Genomic DNA, 14842 nt, shown 5'->3' on the forward strand with positions numbered 1-14842 from the left:
CGGACCACTACCGGCGCTAGGATCCGGATCGGCTTAAGGCCGCCGAGACCCGTAGCAAGCCAAACCTGAACTCTGTGTACCTGATAATCCCAAACATGGTCGAATAAAACATAAATCTGAAAGACTCTTTTGCTCATCTACCAGGCTTAACCTAGGCATACATCATAAACAATCAGATATACTAATCTGAAACAGCCCTCAGGGCACCTGACCTGAGTATGCAACAAGCTCCTGATCACACATAATATACGTTAAGCCTGGTTTAGCACATTTCTCATCAAGAAACGTAAAGCAGGGTCCATGTACAAGGGATTAATCATACACTAGGGCAAAGCACTAATCTAACCATTACATGACATTACATAACTATTTATCTCATCACTACATAATTACCTCTTTAATTTACATCATGTCCATAATCTAAACTATTACATGACCAAAACCAAGCATACTCTCCTTTCTTCCTGACTCCCTGCTATCCCTGGTCCTGCAAAACTGGGGTTAGGGGAAAGGGGTGAGCGATAAAGCCCAGTGAGTAGAACAATAAAACATCATTTAATCATATGCTATCATGGAGTGCATCACATCATAACTAATCACATCAAGGATGAAATTGTCACCAATAACCCTCAGCACATCTCAAGGATGTCTGGCCCTAATGGGCTCCTCAAAACTGTCCCAATATCACAAAGTGACATATCAAGTCCAACTATGCCGGGGAGACAGAGTCGAAACAGAGTCATCACCCAGTCTTCTCTTACAGTCCAACTGTGCCAGGGAGACAGAGTCAAAACAGAGTCATCACCTAGTCTTCTCTTATATATATACATACTGCCAGGAGTGGCACAGTCTTTCCTGGTTTCTTTGTCTCGTTACGTAACGTGTCATGACATACTCTATCATATCATATCTACTCATCTCATATCATATCATATCATATCCTGTAATTCCATATTGTCTCATCTTGAGGGCTAAAGGTTCATCCAATATCCATCCATACCATCAACATCATATAATGCAATGCAACATATTCGTGGATTCTAGTGCAACAACCTATGAGCATGGCAATCGTGATGCATGAAACGTGCTAAAAGCATTTGATTTATCAATTAAAAGTTCAAGTCCAGTTCTACTCACCTTTGGCTGAAACTCAAAACTCTGAACACTGCTAAGCTCCTCAAGACCTCGGGTCCAATCCTACACAGGTGGACACAAATGAGGAACCAAACTAACTCAAAACACGTCTAAAGAACTCCCCAGGAAACCTCCTAAAACATACTAAAACAATCACATAAAGCATGCAAAGGAAGGCTAGACAGGGCACATTTGGCTGCAGGTTCGGCGGCCGAAAGCCCTCTCCAGAGACGAAACTCGCCTACTTTCGGCGGCCGAACCTCATCTTTCGGCGGTCGAAAGTCCTTTCGGGGACAAGGTTCGGGGGCTGAAAGGCATTCCAGAGCCAAAAGTCTATAACCTTCGGCCGGCACCTTCGGCGGCCGAAAGTCCAAACTTTTGGGAGAGGGCTTAGGCAGCCGAAACCACCTCCTTAGCACGTTCGGCGGCCGAACCCTCCTTCGGCGGCCGAACCCTCCTTCGGCGGCCGAACCTGGATTCTGCAACAGGGCAGAATCTTGCTCAACACATGCACAACTCTCCCAAACTTTGCCCAACAAGCATCACAACACACCAAAACATGCATATATACCACAACACACATCTAGGGTCCAAAACTAACCTACAACCCCAACATAACATCACCAACACCTCAAATCATGCATAAACACATCATAAACCCTTAAAAACCTAATCATGCAACTAACCACAAAAACTCCATAAATCCTTCAGAAAACATGAAAAGATGTTTGGAATCTTCATAAACCTCTTGTAAACAAAAGGATGGAAGATCCTAACGTGAAGAAATGGAGAAAACACTATCCAAATCATCAAACTTTCAAAACTTACACTTTATGCTCAAAACCTTTAAAACTTCCATAAATCTTTGTATAGCTATCAAAGATTCAAAGAAAAGCATGAAAATCACTTGAGGAAGGAAGGAGACGCACCTTAGGCGGCTGATGGACGAAGAAACTGTCCATTTTTGTTGACTTAGGGCCCCTTATATAGTGGCTGGCCAGACCACCTTCGGGAGCCGAACGTGCCTCCCAATCCATGCAGTGTTCGGCGGCCGAAACTCCACTTTCGGCGGCCGAACCTGGCAATTTCCTTCAATGCATTTTCTTTCAAAAACTCATTTCCTTTAAAACCTCAAAAGCATTAAAATACTTAAAATTATTACAATACTCTTAAAAACCATTTGAAAACATTCACTCTGCCCTTCCAGAGCAACCCGCCACTCGGAATTCTGCCGGAGCACCAGAATTCCAGGCTGTCCTCTGTCCGGGTATTATATTCTTCCCCCTTTTAAGAACATTCGCCCTCGAATGTTCAATAAAGAGGCAAGAATGGAAAACAGAGCAAACAAACCTACACTGCCTTCTAACAGAGACACAGGTGTGCTACCACCCCTAAAAAACTCTGATCCTACCGCTCACTGACTAATGTGTCCAAGATCTGTACTGCTGCTAAACTTAGGTGAGATCCTCCCTGATCCCCACCTCTAGTCCATTATGAACTCCATTCAGACTTGACACACTTCTAAAGAACACTCTCCCACTGAGATCCAACTGTTAGCTTCAAAAGAACCACTTGAACAACTATCCAATCAATACTCCCACTACTACTCAAAACTTAACACGCTTCCATTGCGCTACTCTGATCTTCCTTCTAATCTCATCACATATTACTCACATTCTCATCCAGGCATCTTTTCTACCTTCAACTATCACTTCCTTCTCTAACTCCATTTCTCTAGCAGATAAAAACCTGACAATTCATCAGAGAACATCTCCAATAACTTACTAATCACTAATACTCAAACTGATCCTCTGATCTGCTCACTAAACTTTCCACAACACTAGAACTCCCTGGTAACCATCCTATGCACTCTATGAGCCTGACGGACTGGTAGCAAACTTCTAGGCATCCTACTCTGACCTCTCAGGAAACTAATACCAATCCAGCCAGTCTTCTGAACTTAACTACTTGTCTTTACAGACCCAAGTAGCTCCACGAATACAACCCAAACCATACTGAAAGTAACGTCTGGACACCCAAGTCCAAGACCTTAAGATCAAATGGATGGAGTCTACTCTCAACAGACACAAAGCTGAACTAGCAGTCTACCTCTGCCTCAGATGGATCACACCTAGGTTCACTGACCCATAGAGGGCAGTTTAACCTAGAAGTCACCAACCAACCCCTTAACAGCTCACAGAGTAACTAAAAACAATTCCCAGAGCTCACTAAAACACACATCATAATATAAAAAGACGTGTTCATGGCACCATTGGTTCTGATGTAACTGTTCCTTTACCACTATTCCGCAACACAACTGGGGCTGCTGACTGAGCTCATCCATCACAATCCCTTCTCCTTCTTCCTCTAATCTTGTATTACTGATACCCGGATTCTAGATCTCTCTCCAATGAGATCATCCAGCTTCTACTAGCTGGTCCAAGTAGATCATCAATCTAGGTAACGGATACTTATTCTTGGCAGTAACTTTGTTTGATCAACAAAAGTCAATACAAAGTTTCAAGGATTCATCCTTTACTTACTCTTCAACAACTCTAGAGCACCTCAGGAGGAGATATTCAGATGGATGAAACCTTTACCTACCAATCCTTGCAACCATTCCCTTAGTTCTTCCAACCTCTTCAGCTCTACAGGGACTATCTAGTAGGGAGGAGTGAAGATGGACCAAGTCTCATCATCACTTTAACTCCAAATCCTCCCTCTCTATCCAGTGGTAAACCTGATAGCTTGTCTGGGGAAACCATCTAAAACTCTTTCTTTCTGAATAAGGGCACTAAAGCTGGTTCCCTGACTTGACTACTAAGCTCTCTTACAAGAGCAAGAAATCCCTAACAACCTCTCCTGAACAACTCACGAGCCTGTAGGGCTGATATCAAACCTCTGGGTATCCTACACTGTCCCCTCGAGGGACTACCTCTGATCCACCCTGACTACTGAACCTGACTACCTCGTCTCCATAACACAAGGTAGCACCACGAGTAGTTAGCCAATCCACCCTAGAATGTGTTGGGAAATCCCTTTATTAATTGCAATCCAATTGCGCATCGGAAAAAAAAATTTTGGATTTCCTTTCCCAGAATCCGAGTGCTTCGTTTAAATCATAAGAAGGATATGAGACTAACCTGTTAATCTCGTAAGGAAAATACACTGGCGGACTGATGGTGCTGCCTTTTCAAACGAACACCCTCTATGGTATCCACACGAACGTCTTCTATCCTTCTAGAGTGCTAGCTCTTTCAAAGATGGATAGATTATGTGCTCCACAATCTGCAATCTTTTAGACTGAGTTTTCTCAAAACCATCGTCAACCCTCTCTTCGTAGAAAGAGGATTTATATATTTCAGTCTTTTTGTTTTCCTACAACTCTTTTCCTAAAAGAGTTGTACTACTCTTTTTCCAAAAGAGTTGTGTTCAGAACCCACTATCACAATCTCGCAGATACTCAAATATCTTTATGTGATAGAGTCCTTTATCTGTAACACTTACAGATAGACTGCAGATCCTTTAAATATTATTATCTCATAATAATAAATAATTAATAATAATAACACTTATTATTATTAATTATATTAATAATTAATATTAATAATAATAACACTTATTATTATTAATTATATTAATAATTAATATTAATAATAATAACACTTTATTATTATTAATTATACTAATGGGTTTTTAGCCCATTAATATAGCACATCAACAACGTTCTTGTGTGTGACCCAATAGGCTCATATTATTTGGCAATAGGCCCAGTCCAACAAGGCCTATAAGTCATAAGTGGCCTCTAGCAAGACATTATGACTACCCAACTAATATGAGGATCAATAGTCCGATAAAGCCTATTAAGTAGAACATGAATTAATCCCTTTGTCACACGATATCTAGTTTGAACATAAGTCATGGTCAATGTCAAACTTATAATGTTCAAACTTATGATTTCTTGATCTCTAAGTAGACTGATAAATTCAAATGATATTGATCACACTATCAATTCATTTGAGCACGGCCATGCATTTCTCAGTCTCACTCATCGAGGGGCCCAGAAGATATCTCTCTCATAGAGAGGGACAAATCCTATCTTGATTGTTCATTTTCCTCTACATAATTTCTATTATGTTCAATCATAACCTTTATGATTGTTCGATTAAAGACAACGTTTGATTATGTCAAAACACAATAGTCCTTATGTTGGAAACTATGATAATCTCAAGTCAAAGGATTAAGACATAACTACTTTGAGATTCACTTATGACAATGACCCATGCAGTGATCTCAATGCGGGTCCATCCAATACTTTGTTCTCCAACAAGTATTTATGATTATTGAATTATATCAACATATACATAATCATCTCATGATTATCATTCAATAATCATACCAGTTATATTTTATTATTATCAACATAATAATAAGTAACCAGGGATGATAATCATTATTATGTAACATGCAAACAAATAATAATGATAAAAACCTCTTTTATTAATAACCAAAATGACATACAAAAAGGTCCAAGATAATGGCCTAGGGCATATACACTAACAATCTCCCACTTGCATTAGGCCTAATCATATAAGTATCTAATACCCATAGACCTAGTGTGCTGATCATGCTTGATCTGTGAAAGAGGCTTGGTCAGTGGATTTGCAATGTTGTCATTTGTGTCTACTTTGCATAGTTTGATATCTCTTCTATTAATGATCTCTCGAATAAGGTAATATCGTTTGAGTATATGTTTAGATCTCTGGTGAGATCTGGGCTCCTTTGCCTGTGCTATGGTACCGTTATTATCATAATAAAGGTCCATAGGATTTGCAATGCTGGGAACCATTCCCAACTCTGAGATGAATTCCTTCAACCAGACTGCCCTTTTTAGCTGCATCTGATGCTGCTATATACTCAGCTTCTATTGTAGAATCTGCTATAGTGCTCTGCTTGGAACTCTTCCAACTAACAATTCTACCATTTAAATTGAATACGAATCCTGACTGCGATCTGAAGTCATCTATGTCGGTTTGGAAACTAGCATCTGTGTATCCATTTACAACTAGCTCGTCTTCCAAACCTTCATGAATTAGGAATGCATCCTTAGTCCTTCTAAGTTACTTTAGGATATTCTTAACAGCTATCCAGTGACTTTCACCGGGATCTGCCTGATATCTACTTGTTGTGCTCAAGGCATATGAGACGTCTAGTTTAGTACATAACATGGCATACATGATAGATCCAATAGCGAAAGCATAAGGGATCTTATTCATCCGTTCTCGCTCATTAGATGTCATAAGACATTGATTCTTGCTGAGATGAATACCATGAGACATGGGCAAGAATCCTCTTTGAAATCTTGCATGCTGAACCTTTTTCAGCACCTTGTCAATATAAGTACTTTGACTCAGACCGATTATCCTCTTGGATCTATCCCTATAGATCTTAATACCAATGATATATGCAGCCTCACCTAAGTCCTTCATTGAAAAAGAATTCCCTAACCAAGTCTTAACCTTTTGCAAGGTAGGGATATCATTTCCAATAAGTAATATGTCATCCACATATAGGACTAGAAACACAACTGCACTCCCACTAACCATCTTGTAAACACAAGGTTCATTTTCATCAATGAGCAAAAGTTCAAGATTATCAGTCATGAGAAATCCATATCTCTCAGGCTGATGACGTGTCCTATCAGATCTGCGTGGGACTTGTGTCACCCTTTTAGTTTCCACAACTGTTTGTGATTCTGAAAATGGTTCTATCAGCGGTTCAATGCTCTCTTGTGGTGTTTGAGTTTCCTCAAGTCGCACTGTACTCCCACTGAATCTCTGAGAGATAAATTCCTTTTCCAAAAAGGTACCATTTCGAGCAACAAACACTTTGTTCTCTGAGGGAATATAGAAGTAGTATCCTTTGGTTTCCTTAGGATACCCCACAAAATTGCACTTGATAGATTTTGGAGCTAACTTATTTGAAACTGGGCGTTTCACATAAGCCTCACAACCCCAAATCTTAAGAAAAGACAAATTGGGCATTTTTCCAGTCCATAACTCATATGGTGTCTTTTCCACCGCTTTCGATGGTACTCGGTTTAGAATGAATACAACTGTTTCCAAGGCATAACCCCAAAACTATAAAGGGAAATCTGTTTGACTCATCATAGATCGAACCATATCTAATAAAGTTCGAATTCTCCTTTCAGAAATACCATTCCATTGTGGAGTTCCTGGAGCAGTTAACTGTGAAACAATTCCACAGTTTCTAAGATGTTCGTCAAACTCTTGGCTCAAATATTCACCACCTCGATCAGATCGAAGCATCTTAATAGTTCTACCAAGTTGATTTTTTACTTCATTTTGAAAAGTTCTAAACATTTCAAAAGATTCATACTTATGTTTCATTAGGTAGACATAGCCATACCTACTGAAATCATCAGTGAATGCAATGAAGTACTGATAACCTCCCCTAGCACTAATGCTTAGTGGGTCACATACATCTGTATGTATTAAGCCCAATAAGTCTGAATCCCTTTGACCTTGTCCAGTAAAAGGGTCCTTTGTCATCTTACCAAGCAAACAAGATTCACAATTTTCAAATGATTCAAAATCAAATGAATCTAATAAACCATCCTTATGGAGCTTAGATATGCGATTCTCATTTATATGACTAAGACAATAGTGCCATAAATATATTGGGTTTAACTCATTTGGCTTAGTTTTCTTAGAAGTTATGTTATAGATATTGTTGTCTCTAGAATCATCTAGATCAAGGACATAAAGGCCATCACATGAATTTGCAATACAATAAAGCAAATCATCTTTATTTAATGGAGCATTTCTTATTCTTAATAAGAAATGAAAAACCTTCATCGTCCAAAACAGAAACTGAAATAATATTCCTACTCAAAGTAGGAATATAAAGGCAATTGTTCAGAACTAACAAAAACCCATTGGGCAACACAAGTTCATATGTCCCTACAGCTATGGCAGCAACTCTTGCTTCATTGCCTACACGTAGGTCCACATCGCCCTTTTTCAGTTTTCTACTCCTTTTGAGACCCTTCACATTTGTACAAATGTGAGAACCACATCCGGTATCCAATACCCATGAAGTAGAAATAGATAAATTGATATCTATAACATAAATACCTGAAGCCGTAGTCTCACTACTCTTCTTCTTCTTGAACTCATCCAAATAGAGTTTGCAATTTCTCTTCCAATGCCCTGGTTCCTTGCAATGGAAGCAGATTCCTTCCTTAGGAACTATTTCCTTAGGAACTTTTGCCTTGGATTGCCATTTAGGCTTGCCTCGTCCCTTAGACCCATTACCACCTTTAGACTTGGGCTTCCCCTTATTTTTCATGGGCTTTACCCTTATTGACATTCAAAATTTGGGTAGGCCTTTCATCTTTAAAACATGAGTACTAACTGATTCACATCCAGCCATTTTGCAATCATGCAACGCAATGGTGGTTTCATACCTATCCTGCCTAGCTTGTTGTTGGAAAGCCTGTTTGAGATGGACACTCATCTCATAGGCCTCAAGGTGCTCCAGATCCTTCTGAAATTCTGGGCACATAGTTGCCAACATAAGACATCCAATGTCATTAGAATCATCCATATACTTCTTGTGCTTGTTCTTAACAGCATTAGTAGCATCAACAGGAGGTAGTTCTGGGATAGCTTCATCAAGCACATAGGACTTTTCTTGCTTGAGAACAATTCTCAAATTTCTAAACCAATCAACAAAATTAGTCCCATTTTTCTTTCAGTTTATCCTTCTCAAGGATGGATCGCAGTGATAAGGTGGAATTGTTATTAGCAGCCATAATTATCTATAAAATTATGCAAACATAATTAATTTTAATATTGAGGTGATAATAATCTCCCACTAAAATATAACCCTCAAAAATAATAATATTTTAGTGGGCTAAGATCCATATTTCACCTAATTCTAAGTCAGCTTTGGCATGACGCTTAGAATTAAGTTATTTAGGTAGGTAACCCCTTACCAATTACATCTAATGTAACTCTTAGATTATGAGGTATTGACATCATATGTCAAATGCATGTTATACCCCATCTAATGCCTTAGGCCCAAAACCGTTTTGATAGCCTAATTAAGCTGAACCAAAATTAAATAAATGAGTAACCATTACTCATCCTACCTTACTAGGATAACCTAATGCACTTTGCTTTGGCAAAACCTGCATTTTGGTGATCTTAGTCTTGATAGGTTTTTAATATATGGGTGGCATTAAAACTTAAAATTTTAGAGTGAGGGTTCAATTTTAATTTTAATTATTTTGTCTTGTATATATATATATTATAGCATCCAATATGCATACATATATATATATAAACTATCATGCATAGTATCTCATACTAACAAAATAATAAAAATAAAATTATTTTACATAGTCATTTAAATCTGATTTAAAGACTAAAATAAAATAATTTATTTTCTATTTTCTTATAATTATTTTGTCTTGCATATATATATTATAGCATCCTATATGCATATATATAGACAATAATGCATAGTATCTCATACTAACATATGACAAAATAATAAAATATAGTCGTTTAAATCTGATTTAAAGACTAAAAAAAAATATAGTCATTTAAATCTCATTTAAAGACTAAAAATAATAATAAAATATTGTCATTTAAATCTAATTTAAAGACTAATAATAATAATAAAATATAGTCATTTAAATCTAATTTAAAGACTAAAAGAAAATAATTTTAAAATATAGTCATCTAAATCTAATTTAAAGACTAATAATTTTAAAATTTATTTTCTTATAATTATTATTATTTTAAATGTTAATTTATTATTATTATTTTTTGAATTCCAGGGGTAGAATCGTAATTATGCATCTTCTTCCTTAGAACAACCCTAGCCGCCGCCCAAGTCCCGACCAACCAGCCCGCTCCCCGCCGCCAGCTCGGATAGTCGTCGACAGTGCAACCCCTGCGCTTCGACCGGTTCCGACGCCGGCACGCTGGTGATGGATGGAACCGCGAGGGAGGTGATCGACCAATTCCTCCCCTACGGCGACATCGGACTGAACCAGCTCCCCACGGCAGCCTTCCGATTGACACCATCGCGATGGTATGCGCGATCTCCCGCGACCTCGAGTCGGCTCGAGGCGTCCGAGGACGAGCTCAGCAGCCACAGAAGTGGCTGCTACGCACGGCAAGCGTGCGACGCCGGCGACAGGGGCGCGACACCATTGTCGGGCGTTCTCGAAAGGAACTGCTTCGGCCTTCACTGATTCCTTCGCCACGACCAGAGAGACAGCCTCCGTTACCTGCTCGATGTCTGGTGGATAGCGCAACAGTTGCGCATCGATCGGTTGTTTGAGCCAACGCCGGCAGCGGAGACATCCTCTGGTTTGCCTGCTTGTCCCAGCCGCGCTAATTTCTGGGTTCACGATGGCTTTCATCGTGAATCCTCCTTTTTTTTATTAATTTAATGTTGTTGTTTTAATTTTAACAATTAAAATATAAAACAACGAATTAAAACAATTTTGATTCTAAATCCAAAAAGAAAAATTTTAATTTAATTTTTCTAACAATCTAAATGATCCAATCATTCATCCATAAATTTAACCATAATTATCATGCCATACTAATAAACATATATCGCATATATAATATCAATCATGGCATAATTAATTTAAACGAAAAATACAGGTAGGCTCTGATACCACTGTTGGGAAATCCCTTGATTAATTGCAATCCAATTGCGCAGCGGAAAAATAAAATTTTGGATTTCCTTTCCCAAAATCCGAGTGCTTCGTTTAAATCATAAGAAGGATATGAGACTAACCTGTTAATCTCGTAAGGAAAATACACTGGCGGACTGATGGTGCTGCCTTTTCAAACGAACACCCTCTATGGTATCCACACGAACGTCTTCTATCCTTCTAGAGTGCTAGCTCTTTCAAAGATGGATAGATTATGTGCTCCACAATCTGCAATCTTTTAGACTGAGTTTTCTCAAAACCATCGTCAACCCTCTCTTCGTAGAAAGAGGATTTATATATTTCAGTCTTTTTGTTTTCCTACAACTCTTTTCCTAAAAGAGTTGTACTACTCTTTTTCCAAAAGAGTTGTGTTTAGAACCCACTATCACAATCTCGCAGATACTCAAATATCTTTATGTGATAGAGTCCTTTATCTGTAACACTTACAGATAGACTGCAGATCCTTTAAATATTATTATCTCATAATAATAAATAATTAATAATAATAACACTTATTATTATTAATTATATTAATAATTAATATTAATAATAATAACACTTTATTATTATTAATTATACTAATGGGTTTTTAGCCCATTAATATAGCACATCAACAACGTTCTTGTGTGTGACCCAATAGGCTCATATTATTTGGCAATAGGCCCAGTCCAACAAGGCCTATAAGTCATAAGTGGCCTCTAGCAAGACATTATGACTACCCAACTAATATGAGGATCAATAGTCCGATAAAGCCTATTAAGTAGAACATGAATTAATCCCTTTGTCACACGATATCTAGTTTGAACATAAGTCATGGTCAATGTCAAACTTATAATGTTCAAACTTATGATTTCTCGATCTCTAAGTAGACTGATAAATTCAAATGATATTGATCACACTATCAATTCATTTGAGCACGGCCATGCATTTCTCAGTCTCACTCATCGAGGGGCCCAGAAGATATCTCTCTCATAGAGAGGGACAAATCCTATCTTGATTGTTCATTTCCTCTACATAATTTCTATTATGTTCAATCATAACCTTTATGATTGTCCGATTAAAGACAACGTTTGATTATGTCAAAACACAATAGTCCTTATGTTGGAAACTATGACAATCTCAAGTCAAAGGATTAAGACATAACTACTTTGAGATTCACTTATGACAATGACCCATGCAGTGATCTCAATGCGGGTCCATCCAATACTTTGTTCTCCAACAAGTATTTATGATTATTGAATTATATCAACATATACATAATCATCTCATGATTATCATTCAATAATCATACCAGTTATATTTTATTATTATCAACATAATAATAAGTAACCAGGGATGATAATCATTATTATGTAACATGCAAACAAATACTAATGATAAAAACCTCTTTTATTAATAACCAAAATGACATACAAAAAGGTCCAAGATAATGGCCTAGGGCATATACACTAATAGAATGACATCACACAGTCAAATCTAGAACCCAAAAGGTCAGCTGGAAGGCATCTACTCTCAATTACTCTACACTGGACTGACTGACTGACTCTGTCATAGGTGGATCACACTAGGGTCTATCGACCCAAAAGAAACACTCTAACCCAGAAACTATCAACCCACACTAACTACGGCTCTCACAGCACTAAGGAAAGGAAACATCAGGGTTCACTACACACGCACATCCGAACATAGAAAGTGAAGTTACCTGTCACCGCCTTGTCCGATGTGTCAGCCCCCTGCTGAGTCATGGTGAAGATCCGTGCCGAAGCTGATGGACCTTCTCCACGGGAACCTGCTAAAGAAAGAGCTACCCCTCTTCCTCTGCCTCTGCCTCTGCCCTGCACTGGGACTGGAGCTACTGGTTGAGCTGTACTATCTAAAGCCGTCTGCTGGGACTGTACCAACAAAGCTTTAATGGGACACTCCCGTGCCATGTGCCCCTCCTGTCCACATTTAAAACACTCAGTTGTCCCAATTCGGCAGACTCCTTTGTGTGGCCTGCCGCACCTCATACATCCATAACTACCCAAACCAGAGCTCGATCCAACACTCATCCCCAGACCAGACTTTAACCTGTTCCAGAACTCGCTCTTTTTCTTCGACCTTTTGAGGCCTCTGACTCTCTTTTTACTCCTTGCAGGGGCTTCACCAAAAGATAAAAGACCTGCATTCTCTGTTTCTGGAGTTTTGAAACCCTCAGATTGTGCCACCTGCTGTCTAACTGACCCTTCTAAGATAACATTAGCCTCCATCTTCCGAGCTGCATCCACTATAGAGTGGAAACTCTCTTTTTCTGCAGCTAAGATCAAGGAAGAATACCTAGAATGAAGTCTCTTGGTATACCTCCTAGCTTTCTCCCGATCTGTACTATATGCTTGACCCATGTACTGGAGAACTCAAGGTACTTGTCTGTGTACTCATCCACACTCATGCTCTCTGTCTGCCTCAGCTGCTCAAACTCAATCACCTTGAGCTCCCTTGAACTATCTGGAAAAGCCCATCCAGCAAATTCACTGGCAAACTGATCCCAAGATAAACTCTCCAACCTTGGGTCCACATAGTTTCTAAACCATTCTCTTGCTTTCTTACATCTTAATGTGAACCCTGCCATCTGAATGGCTCTACTGTCACTTACTCCCAACTCGTCTGTTATCACCTTCACCATCTTGAGATACTCAAAAGGGTCATCACCTGCTTCAAACTTGGGACCATCCAACTTCAGATAATCTATCATCTTCACCCTACCTCCAACTGATAAGCTAGGTTTGGATGTTTGAACATCCTGAACTACTGGTTCTACTGGTGGAGGAGGAGGTGCAGCATTCCCCAGACTAGGGTTTGCTGGGCCTGGAAAAGAAGATGAAGGTGGAAACACAGGGTACTGTGAATAAAAAGAAGGGTAGGGCACAAAGGTGGGGTATGGGTTATAGCTAAAGAAATCCGATGTACCTCCCATCGGATACCCTGGCCCTTGCGGGTAGAATGGATACTGAGGTGGAACAAAACCCGAGGCCTGGGTGTCTCCCTGGAATTCTCCAGCATCCTCACCTGACATACCCTTGTCCAAACTATCATCTCTTCTCTGCTCATCCTTCTCTGACTTCCTCACACTCTCAGACACACCACTCTGAACTACTCCCCTTCTACTTACATCACAAGACCTTCCAGGGTCCTTTGATGTACCTTCACTGCCTGATCCACATGACATTGCTCTTGGCAATGCAGGGGAATGGGCATCCATGCCCTCATACTCTGAAGAACCTCTTGTCAATCGCGCAGATCGACGAGCACTACTCATCCTAAACCTCTGAAAAACAACATGCAACTCAAAGCATCAGCACCAAAAGATCCATGTAGAAACACATGAACCTACAAACATACATCACATATCATCAATGCACACACATAAATCACAGCATGGCATTACACCTCATCATGCAAGACAGACTCCACAGCCTATCCTAGTGGACATGATTTCTCTAACTGTGCTTGCCCTTCTATGACCTCTATGAGCCCAACACACTCTAGGTCCGACCATATGAACCTAGGGCTCTGATACCAATCTGTAACAGCCCGAAAACCGGACCGCTACCGACTCTAGGATCCGGATCGGCTTAAGGCCGCCGAGACCCGTAGCAAGCCAAACCTGAACTCTATGTACCTGATAATCCCAAACATGGTCAAATCAAACATAAATCTGAAAGACTCTTTTGCTCATCTACCAGGCTTAACCTAGGCATACATCATAAACAATCAGATATACTAATCTGAAACAGCCCTCAGGGCACCTGACCTGAGTATGCAACAAGCTCCTGATCACACATAATATACGTTAAGCCTAGTTTAGCACATTTCTCATCAAGAAACGTAAAGCAGGGTCCATGTACAAGGGATTAATCATACACTAGGGCAAAGCACTACTCTAACCATTATATGACATTACATAAC

Source organism: Manihot esculenta, chromosome 1, assembly GCF_001659605.2.
Source record: "Manihot esculenta cultivar AM560-2 chromosome 1, M.esculenta_v8, whole genome shotgun sequence".
NCBI lineage: Eukaryota > Viridiplantae > Streptophyta > Magnoliopsida > Malpighiales > Euphorbiaceae > Manihot > Manihot esculenta.